This window comes from Equus asinus, chromosome 13 (assembly GCF_041296235.1).
Source record: "Equus asinus isolate D_3611 breed Donkey chromosome 13, EquAss-T2T_v2, whole genome shotgun sequence".
Lineage (NCBI taxonomy): Eukaryota > Metazoa > Chordata > Mammalia > Perissodactyla > Equidae > Equus > Equus asinus.
The window spans coordinates 12,226,263-12,249,629 of NC_091802.1; the positions used below are offsets into that span (position 1 = coordinate 12,226,263).

The window sequence follows — 23,367 nt, forward strand, 5'->3', positions numbered from 1 at the left end:
CTTGTTCAGTGGTGTAACCCAGGGAAACATTGTCCTGCAGAGTCTAATGGGTCATTTCTAGGGCTGCAGGGATCCCTGCATAGGCCGCAACAATGACAAACACTTGGGCTTCCCAACTCTTAGTGCACACAAGCTCGGGCAAGGTCCTCAAGTGTGACTGTGGTGCTAGGGGCCTGTGCCAGGGCTGTGTCCAGCCTCAGCCTCTTAAACCTTTAGGCCTTGGTGTTGACCAGAACACTTTCCTCAGAGAGGGTTCTGTTTTGGGCCCCTTAGTGTTCTTTCCTGCCGGTGGATCTCTAGTAGAACCTTCTCAATCTTTCAGAGAGGACTTAATTAACATTGAACAGTGTCAAAAAAAATTCGTGTCTGAATCTTTTTTCTTCCAGGTGGTGTCTTGGGCCCTTTAGACAAATTTACCTCCTCGTCGTCCACCAACTCTGCATACCAAACGAGTATTGGGCTGGCAGTGGGAAAGGGGAGGGTGTGACAGGGAAGAGAGAGCCTTTGTGGGACCTCAAAAGGATGCTGGAGAGGTGACATTCAAGGCTCAGGGAAGAGTCAGACTTTGCTCCCAGGGAGCTATGTGTCCATTCAGAGAGAAAAAAACTGGCAGATGCTTGTCCCTTTGCTGCCCGTGCTCCTCTTCCTCCCATCTCTGCTGTTCCCATCCTAGCAGGTATGCCCAAGTCAAGCCCGAAGAGACTGCTCAGCTTTCTGTAGAATCATGGAAGCATCTACAATCATGAATACACTCCTAGGAGTGGTTGGTTTTGGTTGTTTAAAAAATCTGTGCTGCACTATATACATTTGCAGCTTGCTTTTCTCACTTAAGAAATGTATCTCATGGACATCTCTGTAATTCAATGGTTATACAGTAGTGCCCCCTTATCCGCGGTTTCGCTTTCGTGGTTTCAGTTACCTGCGGTCAACCATGGTCCGAAAATATTAAATGGAAAATTCCAAAAATAAACAATTTATAATTTTTAAATTGCGTGCCAGTGTGAGTAGTGTGATGAAATCCTGCTTTGTCCTGCCCAGGACGTGAATCATGCTTCTGTCTGGTGTATCCACGCTGTACACACTACCGGCCTGTTAATCACTTAGTAGCGTCTCAGTATCAGATGGACTGTCGCGGTATCACCTCAGTTATCAGATGGACTGTCGACGTATTGCAGTGCTTGTGTTCAAGTCACCCTTATTTTACTGAATAATGGCCCCAAAGTGCAAGAGTGTTGCTGCTGGCAATTCGGATATACCAAAGAGAAGCGATAAAGTGCTGCTTTAAGTGAAAAGGTGAAAGTTCTTGACTTAGTAAGGAAAGAAAAAAAATCGTATGCTACAGTAACTTTTGTTACAGTCTATTGTTATAAATGTTCTATTTTATTGTTAGATGTTGTTAATCACTGACTATGCCTAATTTATAAATTAAATTTTATCATAGGTCTGTATGTACAGGAAAAAATAGTACATGTAGGTTTTAGTACTATCCGTGGTTTCTGACATCCACTGGGGGCATTGGAAAGTATCTCCCGCAGGTAAAGGGGGACTGCTGTACCTCTGGTTCATTCTGTTCAGCAGCTGCATGCTGCCCCACAGTGCATTCAGCCTTTCCTCTGTTGATGAGCATTCAGCAGTTTCCAGTTTTTGGACATATGATGAGTGCTACAAAGGCATGTTTGTACTTATATCCTTATGCGCTTGGTGGTTTTATTTCTATGGGTTAGAGTCCAAGAAAAGGGTGGAAGGATAAAAGACCCTCCGAATAAAAAAAAAAACCCAAACAAGCAAATAAAACACCAGCAATCAACAAAGCTGAGTGTCTTTACTTGTCAGACAGAGGACTACACCAGACACGCCATTGACTGAGTTGTTCAGAGCGGGGGATAAGTCAGGGATTTTTAACTCCTAGAAAGGGGGTGTTCACGATGTTTATGCTAATTAAAGGTTGAAAGCTTGTTCCCTGGAGAGGTTGGATTGAGTCCACACAGTTGGTTGAAACAAGACCCATTGTTCTTTAGTTAGAGTCGTCTTAGGTCCACTAAGGATTGGGCATACCAGTGTTACTCGGTATTCATGGTCATTTAGAATCTTCAGCTGGTTAGAAACATAGCATTCAGGTCTTATCTCCTGAGCAAGTGCTGCCAGAAGCTCTTTTACATGGGATTGCTGTGTGAAGGGGAATGTGTGTGAGGGGACATGCAGATCGTTTGTGATATTATGGAGAACAGGTTCAGAGAGATGGAGGCAGCATGCAGATCAGAGTGTAGCATGCCTTTCAAGAATTAAGGCCTTGAAGGGAACAGAGAGAGAGGCATAGCTGGAGATGGGTGACCGGTAGAGCCAGTGAGAGTGAGAGGTTAAGATGCAAGAGAACAAGGGTAAGTGATGAGGGGAAGACCCTAAGGGAGGAGATAAAATCCAAAAACCAGTGGCGGAACTGGCCTTGGATCACGCATTCTCAAAGGGGGCAGGGCAACAACATCTTAGATATTACAATGGTTTGTGGCCCTCCAAAGGGCCACGTACATAAACAGATATATAAGGTATTAACGTTTCATGAGATAAAGGCAGAAAGCAATTAGGACAAAAAAATGTCTTAAAGCCTTTGTTAAGGGAACAATAGTGGAAAAAGGAATAGAAACATGGCTCAGGGGTGAGATTTCCCTGGCTGTACTCCCTGCTTGTTTGCTGACATAAGGCAAATAAAATGTTGGATTCATCCAAAACATTAAGGGGTAGAACAGGGATCCTGAGGCTCTGTCTGGCTGAGGATGATGTGAGCCCCTTCCTTTTTCTTATCTCTCCAGCATCAGTGGTGGAGCAGGTATGGACACTAGGCCCCATTTGTACATGTTATCGGTTTGCGTTTTAAGCCAGCATGGTGTCAAGACAAGCCTCCTAGACCCCATTTCCATGAGATTGGCATCTCTAAACTGCTTGGATTTACTTGTTCTGAAACTGGCTCTTCTTGACCTTTCTGCAAAGAGGTTTAGAGGTTAATCCTGGTCCCTCTGTCCAGCCCCCACTGCTAGTCTCTATCCCTCAGGGACCCAGCATCTAACTCCTGGCCTCCTCTCTCTTCAGGACTGAACTGTGAGGCCAGACTCACGGCATCTTGGGATTCTTTTTTCTTTTCGAGAAGCAAAGGTTAAAGGACAATGAGGGTCTACCAGAGGGTACGGGGGATGTGAAAATTCCACTCCTTCTCTGGGATCCCTGCCAGCACCTCCTAACCATCCCAGACTCTGTTCATCTTTCTCTTTGTTCTAATGTTTACCTTGTAAACCTACATTATTCAAATTTCTTGATCACACAGGTTTCTTTTTTTTTTCTCCCCAAACCCCAGTACATAGTTGTATATCCTGGTTGTAGGTTGTTCTAGTTCTCCTATGTGAGACGCTGCCACAGCATGGCTTGATGAGTGGTGCGTAGGTCTGTGCCCAGGATCCAAACCAACGAACCCAAGGCCACTGAAGCCGAGCACGCGAACTTAACCACTACACCACTGAGCTGGCTCCCTCACACAGGTTTCTAGATAATTTTCATCTTGCCTACTGCTGATGATCTCTTTGCTCTACTCTGTGCTGAACCATCTTTAAAAACTATCATTGAGCCAAAGCTGTACCATGTAACAGATTTGTACTGATGGTTTGAAAGGGTAATAGCCAGGGCAGGGGCTAGGGTGAAAGTGAGGCACTTACCTTGGGTACAATATTAAGGCCCCCCCCCCCAAAAACCCAGTAATCAAGATAAGTACTTTTAAAATAATATTTTAATGCCATATCTTAAAAAATCAACATTAAGGCAAAAAATCCATGATGAACAGAATATCTAAATTTTGAATAAATACAGGATCAATGGTAGGACTTAATATTAGCCATCTATGTTCTTAACATTTTTTGCAATTGTTCCTGCCACCAGAAATTCCTCTCTGGCTGACCTGACCCTCAGTACCCCCATATCCAACCCATGGGTGCCTTGTTGTGGAATTGTCTTACTTATCTTCTTTCTCTTATTCTCAGGCCCTTTCACCTCCTCTCTCCACTTCCACCCTCTCTCCAGCAATGGCATACTTGAGGAAAGTCAGTATTCTTATCTTACTATGTAAAACAACTTATCTCTCATAGTCTCATCTCCTTTCCAAACACTGCTCTTCCTCCTGGCTTTCCAAGACCAAAATGGCTCTTCAAGGGCCAACCCTGGTGGCTTAGTGGTTAAGTTCCGTGTGCTCTGCTTTGGTAGCCAGGTTCAGTTCCTAGGCATGGACCTACACCACTCACCTGTCAGCAGCAATGCTGTGGTGGTGGCTCACATACAAAAAGAGGAAGATTGGCAACAGATGTTAGCTCAGGGTAAATCTTCCTGAGCAAAACAAAACAAAACAAAAACAAAATGGCTCTTCTAGGTGTTTTGTAAATAATAGGCCATCCACTACTTAGCAACATAAAGAAATGATTTTCCAAGATCAGATTCTCAGGCATCACTGTCTTTTCGAGTATCTGTAAATTGAAGAAAGCAGAGCTTGACTGTCTTAAGATTCATACACTGCCATCCCCATCCCCAAAGAACACTTGGCTACAATCAGGTGTGTGTGTGTGTGTGTGTGTGTTTGATGAAAGTAAGAAAATGAATGTATCTAATTTAATCCTATGGGCATTAAGCACAAAGAGGGGAAGAGATTTCTTCAAAGTCACACAACTAACAAGTAGGTGGAATAGCCCAGAAAGTGTCATGGAATTGATTCATATTCTTATCACCCATTCTCTCTTTGACACTTCAGTGTCACCTTCTGCCCTGATCACTATAATGAATCCACTCTCAGAGCTTATTTATGATCTCTTCATTCTTAAATCCCTAGGTGATCATTGTTGTAAAAGTCTCTGCTGCTTTGACTAGGACCGTCCCTAGGATGTACAGGGTCTCAAGCAAATAATTTTTTCCAGGCCCCGTAACTCTAGAAGCAGTTTGATTAACAATGTATTACAGAATTCATGGGCCATATGAGGGATGGTGATTTATCAATGAATATGTAGAATAATGGTTAGTGGTGCGGTACTTACATATTTATTGTGCATCCAGTGCACAGGGAGCCTGGCATGGGCTTTTGCTCCATTAGTTTTCTGAGAAGGAATGCTTAAAAGGTACGTTTTGAGATCTTGCATATTTGAAAATGTCTTTATTCAACTCACACTTGCTTTATAATTTGCCTAGGAATAAATCCTAGGAATAAATTCCCTCAGAATTTTGAAGGTACCTTTGTTAGTGAAAGTATAGGCTAAGTTCCGTATCAAAGAAACCCCAACATACAGTGATTAAACATCTGATTAATTTAGTTCCTATATTGCCTCTTCTAATTTTCAGCTCTTTTTCACTGCTTTCTTGGAGATTTCCTCAACTTCATCGCCACCTCTTTTATTGAATTTAATTTTTTCTGCTATTGAATCTTCTCTGTCTTGTTCTTTGTTTCTTTTAGAAAGCTTGCTCTTGTTTCAAGGATGCAAAATCTTCTCTAATATTTCTGAACATGATAATTACAGTTAAAAAAACACTTCTATTCTTACACTGTTCTGTTTTCTTGAATCATTTTCTCTTTTTAAATGTCTGGTTATCTTGGCTTTCTCTTCATATTTAAGAGTGAGTCACTAAAAAAGGTGATTGTGCCCGTTGGTGAGGCTTTTCAAAGGAAGGGGCAGAAGTCTAGCCCTTGGGTATGGGACCCTCAGTTCCTTTACCTCAGTTCAGTACGTTTAGGTGTGTCCTGTTGTGATGCTTGGTTTCTCCAGAGACAAGAGTCCAGTTTCCTGTTCAGAATGTGTAAGCCTCAGCATTCTTGGTGGCATTTGGAGAAAGAGGACTAGGCGCTCACTGTTTAGCATATTGGCTTTCACTTAGAGTTTTTTGTTTTCAGTAGGACACATCCACCTGATATCCCAAATCCAGAGTCCCCTTGCTCTATCAGAGGATAAAATTTTAGTCTTCTACTGGGGAGGAGAGAGAATTGCCTGAGTGGGTTGATAAAGGAATATGGGGGCCTTATGCTTGCTTCTCATACAGATTTTCAATCAGTTCTACTGTGTTCAGTCTCATCTGCACCCTTGTTTTCAGGAATCATTCGTACTCCAGTTCCTGAGCCTTTCTGGGCATCTGTGCTGATTGGCCCACCCACACCCTGTAGGCAATTGACTTTTAACTTTCTCTGGTCTGCTGAATTAATTACCACTTGTCCATCTGCTTTCAGCTTCCAAAATATAGATGTCGTCTCTTATCTACTCTTGTATCATCTCCAATTCTCTTTATAATTATGCTTTTAAAAAAATCCCTTAATGCTCATACACTGCTAGTGGGAATGCAAACTGGTGCAGCCACTATGGAGAACAGTATGGAGATTTCTCAAAAAATTAAAAATAGAAATACCATATGATCCAGCCATCCCGTTACTGGATATTTATCCAAAGAACTTGAAATCAATGATCCAAAGAGATTTATGCACCTCTATGTTCATTGCAGCACAATTCACAATAGCTAGGATGTGGAAACAACCCAAGTGCCCTTCTACAGATGAATGGATAAAGAAGATGTGGTGTATATATATACAATGGAATGCTACTCAGCCATAAAAAAGGGCAAAATTGTCCCATTTGCAACAACATGGATGGACCTGGAGGGTGTGATGTTAAGCGAAATAAGCCAGAGAGAGAAAGACAAATACTGCATGATTTCACTCCTATGTGGAGGATAACAAATGCATGCATAAAGAGAACAGGTTAGTGGTTACCAGAGGGGGAGGGGGTTGTGGGTGGGTGAAAGGGATAAAGGCGCACATATGTATGGTGATGGATAAAAATTAGACTACTGGGGGTGAGCACAATGAAGTATATTCAGGAATTGATAAACAATAATGTACACCTGAAATTACACAATGTTATAGACCATTACAATCCCAATAAAATTACTTAAAAAAAATCCCTTAACTGGCATTTAAGTGGAGAGGAATGAAAGCAAAGAAGGGCAGAGGTTCAGTTCTTCATGATTAATTGCAAGAACAGTTTTTCTTTAAATAGTAGCCACTCGTCCATTTTTTTCTAGTCTCTCCTTCTTGAACTTTTAGATGGATGTTAGAACTTCTGCATTTATTCTTGATGATCCTCAGCGTTTCTTCCTCACTTTACAAAGCCTTGTTTCTGTGTTTTGTACTTTGAGAGAATTTCTTGCCTGAGTCTTCCAACTCACAAATTCACTCTTTCGCTGTGTCCACCCTGCCATTGAGTTTTAATCTCAACAATTATAGTTTTTTATTTCCTAGTTCTTTAATTGCTTCATTTAATAACTTCCAGTTCCTGTTTTATAATTGCATTACCCATCCTTATCTCTTTGAAGATATTAATTGTACTTATTGTAAAGTCCTGTTTCTGATGTCTTATTAATTCTGTTTCATTGTATTTAAGTTCTTGCAGTTTTTTGAGTTTGTCTCTCTCCTTTGATGTCAGAGACTTTGCAACTGTCTGGGAATTCTTTTTTTGTACTCTTCTCTTCATAGTTAAAGTGTTTACTAGACTGTCTACCATCTTGGCTTTCACAGCCCAACTGGGGAGGGAGCTGGCGTTACTGTCAGGGTCGCCCTCTGTATTTGTCGTCATTGAAAGTTGGAAGTGGATGGGATGTGCTGCTGACACGTGAGGTACATGGGAAGTTGGAGTACAGAATGTGACTGCTCCTTATTCCCTGTGGATGGCTTCCACGTGGCTACCACACCTCAGGGCGTTGGTCTTGGTTCCTCCTGAGAAATGTTCTAGGCTATCTTCCTGCTGATGTTCTAGGCTATAGTTTTCCCTGTCAGTCTAATCTAGTATGATTTCTTTTAGCAAGTTCTCTCCTTCTATTCCCCCAAGCATTCACTTTCTAATTTTGGAGCATAGTTATTAATTTATTTATAATATATTTCTTATGGTTTCTGTAGAGTCTGGTAGAGGAGGGCAGACTCCAGTATCTATCTGTCCACCATCTTGTAATCAGTAATGGGGATTTATTCTATACCAAATCTCCTTGTAATGGTGACTGAAAAGCTATTTTAAAACAGTCTTGTGATTCTCAAACTATGAGTCAAAGAAGCAAAAGTAGTTTAACCAAGATGTCCTGCCTCACCAGTTTGTTACAGAATTAGGCTACGCTCCTTTCAACATTCAGATTAAACTATTCTTTACCTCCACCCCGCCCGATAGGATGTGTTCTTTTTCCTTCTCCAGGATCCTTCTTCCGTGATGATAGTTAACAGTTCTATAGTACTTACTTTGGGCCAGACATTCTTCTATTAACTTGTAATAACTCCAGACTTCTCAGGGAAGCTTATTAAGTTTAACGGTTTAGTACTTGTTATTATTATCTTGAGCAGAACAAAATCTTCTCAGTGTGCCAGAGATTCTTAGTTTTTTGGTTTGCTTTTTTTTCCACTGTTGTTGCTTTCATTTGAATATAGATTGCTGGTGAATCTCAGGTTGCCTAATGATTTTGCTCCTTGTCAACTGATAATGATCCATTGTATGCTGGTCAGTGAGAGTAGCACATCCTCTTGGACAGTGATTGGTTAAGAAGTGGACACGTGGCCTAGGATGGGCTAATCAGAGCCAAAAACACTTATTTCTGGGGCTTCGATGGAAATACAGAGAATGAAGTCTGTGTTTTCACTGTGGCTGCCAAGCTTGTAGACTGTAGGCCTGTTGACTCCAGTGGCGTCCACTTGGAGAAAACCTATCAGAGAATAAAGCCAACATAGAAGAAAGCAAAGCTGGGTCATGGAGTGGGGGAGAGAGACTGAGTCCTGATGATGTTGTTTGAACCCCTAGAACCAGCCACATCTGAGGTCAGACTACTCCTGACTTTTTTAAATTACAGGAACCAATAAATGTCTTTTCTTTTTTAAAAGCTGCTTTGAATTGACTTTCTATTACATATGAACAAAGAATCCTGAATAATGCAAGGGGCAAGGCAGTGGCACAGTCTCTAGGCTGGAGCCCCTGGACACCTGTGGTCTGGGCCCAAGAGATAGTGACTTAAAACAATGTGTCAACCTGTGAGCGGCCTTCGCCCCTGGCAGCCCAGGATCTATGGAGGTGAGTTTGGATGTGGAATGAATTTCTCGCTGTCTTCCTAGGGTCCTTTTCCAGATGGTACTCTTCTCTTAATTGCTGGGACCTTCTCCTCTCAGAGGTTGGAGCGTGGCATCTCCTGGCTTTTTTCATATTTCAGCAACCTCTCTGAGTGACTCAGCCGGTTTAAAGGACAACTGATATGGGTGTGGGGGGACTGTTGGCCCAGTGATTGGCCTTATATGTTCACTTGGACGTACTATTTAATATTTCTTTTTTTTTCCTTATATGGTTGGAAGTAGAAATCCTGTTTTTTGTGGGAGAATTGTTTTTTGGGGGTTGAGTTTTGTCTTGGTGTCTGCCTACTAAGCTTAGGAGGGCTGGCAAGACAGTTCCGTCTACCGGTTCTCCTGGGGGAGGTACTTTAAAGTAAGTCACCTTGAATTGGCCTCTCCTATTCAATTTGTGTTTCTTCACAAATAATATTCCAAATCTTTCCATCGCTAGATGGAGAGTACCTGTCCACTGGCCAACTGGTTTATGTTAATTTTATAGTAAGATTTGTTATCTTTCCCTTAGTTCTTGGCATCTGGAAGTGTTTTTGTGAGCAGTGGCAATAGTTAACCAAATACGTGTTGGGGGGTATATTTTGGGTGCAGTTTTCTAAATCTCCCTTCCACAAATCTACTGTAAAGCATTAATCTGTGAGAAATTGTGGTCTCCACCTAACGTCGAAAAGTGGCATGTAAAGCCAGTGACATCATCAAGGTATCACTAATCATGTTGCAGAAAGGTCACCACTCTTGCTCAGGCCTCAGTGTCACCAACATTAAAAAAAAAATTCAGTGATTTATTTTACAAAGGAGTGTTTCTTTTTCTTTAAATAAACTTTTAATTTTAGAATAGTTGTGGATTTACAGGAAAATTGCAGAGATAGTACAGAGCATTTGTCACCAAAATTTTGAAATTTGTTTGGGAATTTTGGGGTTGGAGGTTCCCTCTGAGGTTATTTGGTGGTGACCCTGTACTTTTGTCTACTGGCTAAGTAAATATCTCAGGCAGTAGCTGGATCTCAGTCTCTCCCGTGAATCTGAGTGAATCATCTCAAGAAACCCTTATATTGAAGAATCAGTTCCTTCTCGTTATATCTGTGCAACCATTGTCACTTTCTAGTTTCTGGTGGGATATGCTTCTGCACGGTCAGTGAAGTAATTGATCAAATAGGCCTTTAAGTTTCCACCTGTCAGTCTTTGAGGATAATAAGAGGATATACAATTTATGAATATTATTTCGGAGGGCATATACAGGCAAAATGTCAACGTTAGCAAGGCTTTTGTGTACATATTGTGTATTATAATTGGATTTGACTTTCTCAGCCACCTTATACTCATATGGCTAACTATCCCATATATATAAATAAATAAATAAATAAATAAATAAATAAATATATATTTTTTTTTGGTGAGGAAGATTGGCCCTGAGCTAACATCTGTTGCCAGTCTTCCTCTTTTTGCTTGAGGAAGATTGTCGCCAAGCTAACATCTATGCCAAGCTCCCTCTATTTTGTAGGTGAGATGCTGCCACAGCATGGCTTGATGAGCAGTGTGTAGGTCTGCACCCAGGATCCAAACCTGTGAACCCCAGGCTGCCAAAGCAGAGCATGTGAACTTAACCACTACACCACTGGGCCAGCCCCTATGCCATATTTTATACCAAAAATGTACAATTAAGTATTTTGCTGCGTATTAAAATATTTTTTATTTTCTTATTCATAAAATTATATGTTTGATTATCTTTTTTGTTGTGAAGTGATTTTAAATCAACCTTAGTGAGGTATAGTTTATATACAATAAAATGCATTCATTTTAAATGTGCATCCCCATGAGTTTTGATAGATTTATACATCTTTATATCTATAACCACATAAATATATGGAACATTTTCATACCTAAAAAATGTTCCTTTGTGCCCCATATGAGTCAGCTTCCCTAGCCCTAGGCAACCACTGGTTTGCTTTCTGTCACCACAGATTAGAGTCATCTTTTCTAGAGTTATATGTAAATAGAATCATACATGATATACTCTCTTGTATCTGGCCTCATCCACTCTGCATAATGTCTTTGTGATTTGTCTACTTTATTATGGGTATCAGTAGTTATTCCTTTTCATTTTGAAATATGTATAGATTCACAGGAAATTGCAAAAGATAGGACAAAAAGCTCCCATGTACATCTTTTTTTTTTTTTTTTTTTTAAAGATTTTATTTTTTCCTTTTTCTCCCCAAAACCCCCCAGTACATAGTTGTGTATTCTTCGTTGTGGGTTCCTCTAGTTGTGGCATGTGGGACGCTGCCTCAGCGTGGTCTGACGAGCAGTGCCATGTCCGCGCCCAGGATTCGAACCGACGAAACACTGGGCCGCCTGCAGCGGAGCGCGCGAACTTAACCACTCGGCCACGGGGCCAGCCCCTCCCATGTACATCTTAATGTTAACTACAGTGCAATAGCAAAACCAGGGAATTGACGCTGGTACGATGGGTGTGTATAGTTCTATGCCATTTTATTACGTGTAGATTTGTGTAACCACCATTGCAAGTGAGATGGGAAACTGTTCCCTTCCCACAAGATCTCCCTGGCTTCACACTCTCCCTGCCCCCCCCACTATCCCTAACTCGTGACAACCACTAATCTGTCCTCCATCTCTATAATTTTGTCTTTTCTAGAGTGTTAGAGAAATGAAATCGTACGGTATGTGACCTTTTGAGATTGGCTTTGTTTCCCTCAGCATAGTGCTCTTGCATGTAGTTGGGGCATGTTTTTTAATCCACTCTGCCGATCCACTTGGCCTCCTCTGACTCTGGTGAGGACGGAGAGTACTGCTGGGTGGGGATAGGATCTAGGACCCCCTGGTAGTCTCCCCTGACATTTTGGAAGGGAGGCCTCATCAACCGCAAGTGGGGATGAGAGTCCCAGATCTCCATGCAGTCTTCTCTGATACTACCCCGGCAAGAGCATGTTAGAGGTGCCTTGTTACAGCCAGGCAAGAGAGGAGTCTGGGTTCCCCCTTCAGCATTTGCTGATGGGGGTGGTGATAGGCTGTGGGTCTTTCTGTGCTGTTTGGCTGGGACAAAGTGATGATGTCTAAAAGTTTTCTGTCTTGCTAGTTTGCCCCTTTCCTCTTCCTTTGGCCAGAGAAATTTCTTGGGGATTCTTTTGATTGCGCCCATTGGTGTTCCCAGATTGGCAGCTTCTCCAGCATCCAGACCTGGAGATAGATGAGGCAAAAAGAAAACCCAGGGAACTCACTGCCGTGTCATTCCTGAGGTCCCAAGGTTCCTAGCTGGTCTCTCTTCTTATCTCTACGTTTTAGAGTCTTCTTATGTTTGTTTTATAGATAATGTCCACAGTTTTTAGCTGTACTTAGTGGGAAGTATAGGGGAAAGTGTATCTAGTTCATCTTCAGTTCATTCCTTTTTTTTTGATTAGTAATACTCTGCTTAGTAATATTCCACTGCACAAACCACAAATTGTTTATCGAGTTACCTGTGGAGGCACAATTGGATTGTTTCCAGTTTTTGGCTTTGTGAATAATGCTGCTTTGAACACGATTTACTACTTCTATGAACATCAGGTCTTTGTGTCGACATATGTTTTCATTTCTCTTGGATAAACACCTGGGAGTAGAACTGCTGAGTCATATGCTAATTATACGTTTGACTTTATAAGAAACTGTCAGACTTTTCCAAAGTAGTTGTCCCATTTTACTTTCCCACTAGCAATGTTCCAGTTCCTCTCCGTCCTCACCAATATTTGGTATTGGCAATCTTTTAAGTTTTATTCATTCCAGTTTTAATTTGCATTTCCCTGGTGACCGATGATGTTGAACGTCTTTTCATGTGCTTGTGTGCCATTAATTTATCGTCTTTGGTAATGTGTCTGTCAAAATATTTGCCTATTTTGTTTTATTGGGTTGTTTGTCTTCTTATTATGGAGTTGTAAAAGTCTTTTTATATTCTGGATACAATTCTTTTATTAGATATATGTTCTCCCAGTCTGTGGCTTGACTTTTCATTTTCTTAACAGTGTCTTTTGAAGAGAACAAGTTTTTAATTTTGATGAAGTCTCGTTTACCAATTTTTCTCTTTTGTAGTTGATATTTTTTTGTCCTAAGAAAACTTTACACAAACCAAAGTAAAAAAAATTTTCCTATGTTTTTGTCTAAAAGTATTATAGTTTCAACTCTTGTATTGGGGCTTATAATTTATTTTGAGTTATTTTTGTATATGATATGAGGTAAGGGTTGAGACCCATTCTTTTCCATATGGATATCCAATTATTCCAGCACCTTTTGTTGAAAAGGCTGGTTTTTGTTGAAAAGACTATCCTATATTACCTTGGAACCTTTGTTGATGATCAGTTGACTATGTATGTGTGGCTCTATTTCTGGACTGTAGTCCATTTATTTATATGTCTATCCTTATGCCAGTATCACACTGCTAATAATATATATTACTATTTCATATATTAATATGTAATAATAGAGTAGGCTAGCATTATGTTTAGCTAGTTCTGCAGTAAGTCTTGAAAGTGAGTTAGTATGAGGCCTCCAACTTTGTTCTTATTTATCCAGACTGTTTGGATGTTCTAGATCCTTTGCTTTTCTCTTTAAATTTGGGACTCAGCCTGTCCATTTCTACAAAATAGCTGTCTGGTATTTTTGTTGGTATTGAATTAATCTATAGATCGATTTAGGGAGAATTGACATTTTAACTATACTGAATCTTCTGATCTATGAACATGGTATAGTTCTTCATTTATTTAGGTGTTCTTTGATGTTTCTCACAGTTTTGTAGATTTAAATTTTCAGTTTTGGTCATTTCTTGTAATTTTGAGACCAGTTTTCCCACCTTCCCTCCTGACTCCCTCTATTCCTCTTTATCTCGCCCTTCCTTCCTCCCGACTCTTTCTTCCCTTTGTTTATTTATTCATCCATTTCTTCCTTTTAGTCCGTCATTCTCTTTTCCTTTTTAAAGTCAGTCATATAGTACATATCTTGAATCCTGTGGTCATTCCATGAATTTATTAAAATTTAAAATGTGTTCTGTAGATAAATACATTTGGGAACCTTTGAATAGAGTTAGCCAGAGGTTGCAGCCAAGCACACAGCGCTCCTCTGTGAAGAGGTGGTCTAAAATAGACATTAAGAGCACAGGCTGTGGAGCTAGACCACTGTGTTTGCAATCCTGGCTCCACCATTACTAGATGTGTGACCTTGGGAAAAATTCTTTCATCTCCTTGGTGCTGCAGTTTCTTCATTTGTAAAAATTGCAAAAATAATAGTATCTGCACTATGATTTTTTTGAGGATTAAAGATCAATATGTGTGAAGTGATTAGAACAGCGACTAGTAAGCACTGGATTCGTGTCTGATGCTACTATTATTTTGACCCATTGTCTACTGAGAGAAGCAGCCCTGTAGTGACAATAATAATAAAATGCATAAGAATTCTAACTGAGCCCTAGGAACACAGAGATTGGAAGGGTCAGGGAAGTCTTCAATGGGGAATTGATATTTGGACTTACTCTTGAATAATGAACATAACTCAATAAATATATAAGGAGAAAGGAGCATCCTGGGCAGAGGGAAGTCCAAGTACAAAGGCAGAGAAGTCTGATACATCAAAGTGCTTGTGGTGAACAGTAAGTAGTTTGTGGGGCTGGAGTGTAGAATTCATGGAAGAAGACAGTGGGAGGGTGCAGTTGGAAAGGGAGGCAGGGGCCAGATTACCATGGGCTCATATGTATAGTGAAAGCCATAGAAGAAAATGCAAAAGTTGTGTTGAGCCTGCTCATTGAACTTTGGGAGGAGATGGTCCCAGTGAAGACAATGAGTTGGTTCTTTTCTGTCTGAGTGGAACTTTAGACATGGGTTCATCAATAAGCAGTAGCAGAACTATATACCAGAGAATTTAGGAGTGATAGAAGAGCTGAGAGGTAGAGGCATCAGTAAAGATATGTATGGTAGCACTTTGTGGGACAGACAATAACAGGAGTAACTTAATGTGGAATGAGCCTTGTCTTCATTCATTCAACTAATATTTGCTAAGTATCTACTTGTGTCACATACTCCATTGCTTGTAGATGTTGAGGACACAGCAGTGAGCAAAGAGACAAAATTTCACTCTTATTCTGTTATCTACTATATATTTACTATATTATATGTATTTTTTATGGAATATTTTAAAGCAAATCTCAGACATATCATTTTACCTTTAAATATTTTAGTATGTATCTCTTACTGATAAGGACTTCAAAAAACATAACCACCATATTTTTATCACCATGTCATTTATCATACCATGCTGTATAATAGCATCATATCATTTAATAGTCAGTACACATTCATATTTTCCCCAGTGTCTTAAAAATGTGCTTTTTAAAGTTGATTTCTTTGAACCCAGATTCACGCAAGGGCTGCACATTGTATTTGGTTGACTTGTCTCTTCCGTTAATCTCTAACAGCTCTCCATACTCCCTTTTGCAACCTTTCATGCCACTTAAAATTTTCTTATTTTTAAGTTATCATACAGTAAAATTGACTCTTTTGAGTACAATTCTATAAATTTTAACACATGTATAGGTCCATGTAACTACGACCATAATCAGGATATAGAACAATTCCTTCACCCCCCGAAATTCCCTGGTGCTATCCCTTTTAAGTCACACCTTTTATGCTATGAAAATTGAGTCATTTATTCTGTAGAATTTCCCACAGTCTGGATGTGGCTGATGGCATTCTTACAATGTGGTTTAGCGTGTTTCTCTTTCCTCTATTTTCTGTACACTGGCAGGCAGATCTAGAGGTTTGATTAGATTCAGGTCTAATTTTCTTTTGGCAAGAATACTTACAGGTGGTGCTGTGATTTTCCTATTGCATCATATTTGGAGGAACATAATATCTGGTTGAATTGCTTTTAGTGATTCTGAGATTCATCATTGGGTTTACTTGTTATCAGCTTGACCCATCCATTACAGAGCACCCCATTGACCATTCACCTAATGGCTGTTACCTGATCTGTTATTTCATTAGGGATTACAAAATGGTGATTTTCTGAATCTGTTATATCTTTTACATTTATTAACTGTAATTCTTCTATTCCAGTCTACATTTAACAGAAGAAAGGGATTCATCAGGAAGAAAGTGTGCAGTAATTTCTTTGAGGAATTGGTGACCCAAGATAGCCAGGTTAGGTAGTACTGAGAGAACCATTTATAAAGATTTACGGTGCTTTCCAGAAGGAGAGACCAGCCTCTTCTTCCCAGCTGGATGCTGGTTGAGCAGCAGAAGCAAACCTGCCCTGAGCTGTTGACTGAGTATGAAGAAAGTATGGTGAAAGACTTCTTGGGACAACTGGAGCTACACCATCTGGAGATCGGGGAGGTACACAGAGAGGGGCCTGCTCTTTCACCTCTCATCCTTTCTCTCATCTTGGGGGAAAAACAAGGAAGAAAATATTTAAAGACACTGACCACTCCCTCCATTTTCCCATTTGTAGGGTTTTTGAGTCTCAGTCAGGCCTGAGCTGGGGGAAAAGGAATAAGCTTTGAATTGGATGAGAAATGCAGATTTGATAATAGATTAGACTAGACCTTTTACTATCCGAAATTATCATTATTCTAACAGGCAAAATGACACAAAAAGCTAAAGGATCTTAAATGCTAATTGTGCAAATCTGTTGAGTTTGTGAAAATTCATTGAACTGTATACACAGGATACTTTTCTATATGTATCTTATATTTCAATAAAAATTAAAAGAAAGCTACAGATTGTAATACAATGCAGAGTACAGAAGGGAGATCACACAGCAGGTTTGAGGATGGTGGAGAGTTAAAAACAAAGAGATTTTCTATTGTGCCCCACTGAGTCCTGCCAGTTTATACCAGTGACCCTCTACTGTATCCACAGTCTGATGTAGCCAGGGAAGCACCAGGTATGTGTGCCTTGCTGGGACATTTTATCGTGCAGTTAATGGAAAGGGTTTCAAGCTGGGGAATGACATTTTGGAATATTCACTGTAGTCGATGTGTCAGTAGATGGGAGACCAGTGGAGTTAGGCAGGGTGGTCAAGAGGCTGTAGTGGAAGTTCAGGCTGGAATAAAAGTGCTCCATGGGGATGGGATTAGGATCACATTTACACCTCCAGCCTGTACCTCTCCTCTGAGGATCTCTGTACACAACCGCCTCTCTGTATCAACTTTTAGATATTAAAAGACACCTCAGTCTCAACACGTTCAACTTGAACTCGTGATCTTCCTCCCAAGACCTGCTTCTATTCCAGTGTTCCCAATCTCTGTGAATCAATGCCACCATATATCTAGTTATGCAAGCCAGAATCTAGAAGTCACTCTTACCTCCTCCTCCACTTTGCCAAGCCCTGCTGATCTTATCTCTTAAACGTCTCTTAAATCCTTTAGTTTCTCTACATCTCCGTGATCTTTACCCCTGTCGACGCTGTCTTGGCAATTGCACTAGGATCCTAACTGGTCCACCTTTGCCCTCTCTGACCTGGATCCAATTCATTTATCATGCTAAAGCTGATTGATCTGAATTATTCACGATTCTCCTGGCTGGATCCATTCTCAAGAAGGTTTTTCCCATATGGTAGCCTCCAGTGCCTCCAGGCTTACACGCTGCTAGATGAGTGACCCCACTGTCAACATAGAGATGGTATTTGAAGGCATTGGAATAGATGAGCTTCGCCAGGGCTGGTTATGTGAAGAGAAGACGACAACAGATAGAATTCTAGGGGCATTGGGCTGCACCTGGTTGCTAGGTTACAGAAACAGCCAGGATGCTTGTTGCTCCTAGGACCCAATCCAGCTTCATCTGCCCAAAAGGGAATGTCTAGAATATTTGGCCAAATCATGAAGTCTGCCCCTTCCCACTTTTTTTTTTTTCCTTCTCTAAGTTTTATTTCTGTGAGGCTTAGGGGTTCTGAGTCACCCAAAGGAATCACTTATCTATTGCTTTCTTCTCATCCCCAGGTTTCTCAAAATTTCCTCTCCTTCCTGGGTGTGGTTGATTGCTCTGGAGATAAGCACCTGACTGAGGCTGGACCAGTCATTGCCAGGAATTTGGAAGTAAAGCTAAGAGACTTCAGCTCAGACTGATAAGATAGATAAAGAGGACTTCCTGTGTTCCCCAAAGTGCTCTAGTCCCGAGTTCTAGCCTTTTCCGAGCCTGTTTCTGAGGCCCAGCCATATCTCTGTCCTTGGGTTCTGTGAGAAACCCCAGGTTTCTTACAATAGGATTTCCCCTACAAATTTGAAATGGCTTATGTGGGTTTCTGTTACTGGGACTCAAAATAATCCTACCCGATGACTCTCAGAGAGCACTGTTTAAATTCTTTTTTATGAGCCTAAAGACTGCCTGACATTAGTCATGACATTGGGTTTTTTCCCTCCTGGAGAAAAAGATGGAGATAACACTGTATATATTAAACAAATTACCACAAAATTCTTTCTTGCAAGATAAATGCTGTAAAAGATAAATGTTGCCATACAGGAAGAACTTCAGGGTGTGCAGAATTCTTACTTGAACGCTTTCTTTGACTATAAATCCTATTCAGCTCTACCTACTTACACTTTATTGTTGCTATTCAAGAATAAGAGGGAGTGCCCTTGAACCTGCCCTCAGTTTCTCTAATGAGAGAACAGAGTTGTGAACAGAAGATGTTCACACATGCAGTGAGGTGGCCTTCACCGCTGTCTGTCATTTCTGTCCCTTTGAAGGATTTGCATGCTTGTTCCTCCTGAGCCCAAGGGCAGTCTTCAAGAAAGTGGAGCATCAAAAATTCTTGAAGAGTTGAAAAAAGAAATTTATCTTAGCAGTGGGGGGTTAAGATGTGTGAGAATAACTTCACCTCACCTTTAAAGGGGTCATTTTTACTGTATGTAACAAAAGTCTTAATATCCCACACAACTTTTGACTCAGAAGTTCCAATTCTAGGAATTTATTTTCAGGAAACATTTGTGGTTATGCACAAAAATTTAGCTATGGGGCTGTTTATTTCAGTGTTATTTATCATATTGGAAAATTAATAGCAATTTGTCCACTAATATGAGCTTGATAAAATAAACTATAATATTTGACATAAAATAATGTTGAAGAACAATTTTAATAAAATGAAAATATGATAATGATATATTAAGTGTAAAACAGGTCAAAACAGTATGTTATCAATCTTTTGTATTATAAGGGATTCTTTCTGTTGCAAGTGACAAAAACTCAAAGTGGCTTAAGAGAAAGAAAAGGGATGTATTGATTCATAATACTGGAAAGTCAGGGAGCATAATGCTGTTGGGCAAGTTGGATCCAGGTGCTCAAGGATCATCATTAGTAATCTGTTTCCTTCTCTTAGCTCAGCTTTATTTTATGTTGATTTTGCTTTCACATATAGACTCTCCACCAGTGTTGTTAAGCAGGGTGTGGATATTGTTCGAATATCTCTTAGTTCTGATTTAGCTTGATGATAAAGGGGAGAGAATATTAGAGAGAAAAAGACTTTGATTTGTACCTGTCCTTTTTTGTTCTGAAATTTAGCTCCCACTCAGGGAGAGAGATTTTCTTGTTTTAGGAAAAGTCCTAAAAGAAATTGGGGTTGGGATTGGTTGTGGAACTCCTTCTGCTGGGGGCTTGCTGGGGCCGAGAAGATAGTATCAGAAGGGTGGGGGGAGCGCTGAGAGATTTTACCCCGCCACGGTCCCCGCTCTGTGTTTTTGCTGTGGGAGACAGTTGAGTTCCCTTTCGTTGGAGCCCACAGTTGCTGGGAAGTACAGTCAGGAGAAGCCCGATTCCTCTTCAGTTTTACTCCTCATTTATTTCTTAACATTCTTGTCCTGTGTATCAGATGTTGGGGTCTTATGATTATGCTCTGGGGTGGTTTTAGAATGTGTCCCCAGGTGCTGGCCCTGTGGCAGAGTGGTTAAGTTCACGTTGTCCACTTCACCGGCCCAGGGTTTTGCGGGTTCGGATCCTGGATGTGGACATGGCACCCGCTCATCAGGCCATGCTGAGGCGGCGTCCCACATAGCACAACCAGAAGGACTTACAACTAGAATATACAGCTATGTACTGGGGGGCTTTGGGGAGAAGAAAAAAAAAAGAAGATTGGCAACAGATGTTAGCTCAGGTGTCTATCTTTAAAAAAAAATAAATAAAGGCAAAAGTCTTGTGTTTGTGAGGGGATGGGGAGGTAGAATTAAAAAAAAATAAAAAGAATGTGTCCACAAATTCTTTGACCCCCTGTCCATTGAAAGGTGGGGTCTGTGTCCTCCCCTTGCCCCGAACCTGGGCCGGTTTTTAACTCACTTGTAACCAATAGAGTGTGATGCAAGTGGTGTGTGAATTCTGAGGCCAGGTCAGGAAAGATGCTGCAGTTTCCACCTTGTTTCCTGAACACCCTTTTTGGAGCCCTGAGCTACAAGGTAAGAAGTCTGAGCCCAGGCCGTGGGGAGAGGCCGTATGGCCAATGGCTCCAGCAGAGGTCTCAGCAGACAGCCAGTGGCAAAGTCAGACATGGAAGTGAAGGCACCTCCATGTGAGTCCAGCCTCTAGCAGTTGGGTCTTCCAGCCGAGGAGCCTTCCCGGCTGAGGCCCCAGAGGTCATGGAGCAGAGACAGGTCTTTTCTGCTGTGCTCCCATCTGAATTCCTGACCCCCAGAATCTGTGAGCAAGGTAAAATGATTGTTTTAAGCCTTTACGTTTGGGTTAACTTGTTATGCAGCAATAGTATTCAGAACACACTCCCAACTTAGCCTCCTGACCCCTCTGTACAACTAAACAGGAGGGCAGTACTTGAGAACTCACGGTCTCTGTAGGCCAGCTGGCTCCCAAGAAGAAAATAATGGAGGAGCTGAGTCAAGCATTCCCATTTTATTCTTCCCATAATTACCCATGAGATATGTCATTCCATTGCCCCTGAGACTGAAACCTTACATGAGTTAAGGTTCCTCTTTATCAAAGAAACATCAGGAAGGGGGAACAAGTGTTCATCTCTGTCAACAAGGTATTTTAAAGAGTTTCTTCTGCATCTCCCCTCTCCAAATTAGTTGAGTTTATTCTTTTAATTCTTTTTGTTATAGTGTAATAATATAAATTATAGTAAAGTTAAATAAAAGAATAGTTATGATAAATTTTAATAAATTTATATGTTATATAATTATGTAATAAAAAGTTGTAATAAAGTTATAATACAATATAATAAAAGAATAAAAATGCTTTTATTTGTGTTATTTTGTTCTGTCTCTTTTCTTTTTTTGGTGAGGAAGATTGTCCCTGAGCTTACATCTGTGCTGATCTTCCTCTATTTTGTATGTGGGATGCCACCACAGCATGGCTCAATGAGCAGTGTGTAGCTCCATGCCCAGGATTCAAATCAGTGAACCCTGGACCACTGAAGCGGAGCATGTGAACTTAACTGCTACGCCACTGGGTAGCCCCTGTTCTCTCTCATTTTAGAGGTTCTCTTCAAATGTTTTGTGTCCCTTGGCTATCTCTTCGCACAAACGTGAGGCATTACAAAGCTGACTGGAAGCTCCAAGTACGAGTATGTGGGCAGGGTTTGTGGCTGTGCAGGCCTCACACAGGGAAACTGGGAGGTGAATGTGCTCTGTCATTAGGTGTACCTCCAAATGTTAGTTAGAACAAGGAGGCCTTTTCTCTGGAGTGGTTTAACTCTGCAGAAAAGAATTGCCTGGGCTCCTGCTTTGGTAGTATGAGCTGCTCGCAAATCTAAGAGCAGGTTGAAGAAGGACTGAGGTCCTCATCATTCAGTGTTAAGTTTCACTTAATCTCCCTGTTTTCAGTACCATACCTCACCCCACTCCCTCTACCCTACCTGTTCTCCCCAGGTCCAAAGCACCTCATTGCTTCAAAGGATAAACCTCCTGTGTCTCGCTGTGTGGAAGGGTGCTAGCCTGCATATGTGGGTACGAGAGGATGTAGTGGTCTGATCCCTCAGTGACACACTTTTAAGCACCCCCTCCTTTTAGCCTCATGTCTCACCCACAGCTTCTGTGGTGCCTTGACTCTCAGGGCTGAGCCTTTCCAGGTTCTGTGGGGTTTAATTCCTCACTTCCCATTTGGTACCCCTCTTCAGGGTTAGGAAGATTAAATTGCCCAAAGTTACACATCTAATCGTGGAACTCAGGTCTGCCCATCTTGAAACCTCTGTATTTCCTTCTTTCCTTTTTTTCTTTTTTAAAGATCGGCACCTGACCTAACAACTGTTGCCAATCTTTTTTTTTCCTGCTTTTTCTCGCCAACACCCCCCCACTCCCTACATAGTTGTGTATTTTAGTTGTGGGTCCTTCTAGCTGTGGCATGTGGGACGCCGCCTCAGCGTGGCCTGATGAGCGGTGCCATGTCTGTGCTCAGGATCCAAACCGGTGAAACACTGGGCCGCCCAAGTGGAGCGCACGAACTTAACCACTCAGCCACAGGGCTGGCCCCCCCAACCTCTGTATTTCTTAATTTATTTTATAAAGCTAGACTAAAGCCTGATAAACCTGAGAAAATAGAGTAGCAGAAGAATCAATTTCAGAATATAGATGCAGGATTCCTAAATATGTTAACAAACTGAATCCAGCACAATATTGAAAAATCTATACGTGAGAGACAACTTGATGTAGAGTTGCAAAATGAAATAAGATACCACTTTTGTTCGTATGTGATTAACTTGGCAGAGATTGTTTTTTGCTGAGGAAGATTAGCCCTGAGCTAACATCTGTTGCCAATCTATCTCTTTTTTTTGCTTGAGGAAGATTAGCCCTGAGCTAACATCTGTGCCAGTCTTCCTCTATTTTGTACATGGGACATCACTGCAGCACGGCTGATGAGTGGTGTAGGTCCGCACCTGGGATCCAAACCCACAAACCCAGGAGGCTGAAGCAGAGCGCACCGAACTTAATGACTATGCCACAGAGCTGATCCCTGGCAGAGATTTTAAGAAAGATACCACCCATTTCAGGCAATGGATGGAGGAAATAGGCATTCTCATGTTTTTGGTGTGAGAATAACTTCACCTCACCTTTAAAGGGGTCATTTTTACTGTATGTAACAAAAGTCTTAATATCCCACACAACTTTTGACTCAGAAGTTCCAATTCTAGGAATTTATTTTCAGGAAACATTTGTGGTTATGCACAAAAATTTAGCTATGGGGCTGTTTATTTCAGTGTTATTTATCATATTGGAAAATTAATAGCAATTTGTCCACTAATATGAG

At 41.0% G+C, this 23,367-nt stretch overlaps 1 long non-coding RNA gene across 10 annotated transcripts in view; it reads left to right on the forward strand.

The window, feature by feature from the left end:
- The window catches only part of LOC106844164 (uncharacterized), a 36,829-nt gene extending 16,486 nt beyond the window's left edge, over positions 1-20,343 (forward strand). For 6 of the 10 annotated variants that reach the window (XR_011493599.1, XR_011493594.1, XR_006512085.2 and 3 more), the window contains 2 exons: positions 16,377-16,521; positions 18,126-20,343. This is a non-coding gene — a long non-coding RNA (uncharacterized lncRNA). Of the gene's footprint in view, positions 1-16,242; positions 16,522-18,125 lie in introns of all 10 variants that reach the window. The other 4 variants (XR_011493596.1, XR_011493597.1, XR_011493593.1 and 1 more) reach the window with 1 other exon arrangement.
- The last annotated feature ends 3,024 nt before the right edge of the window (positions 20,344-23,367 follow it).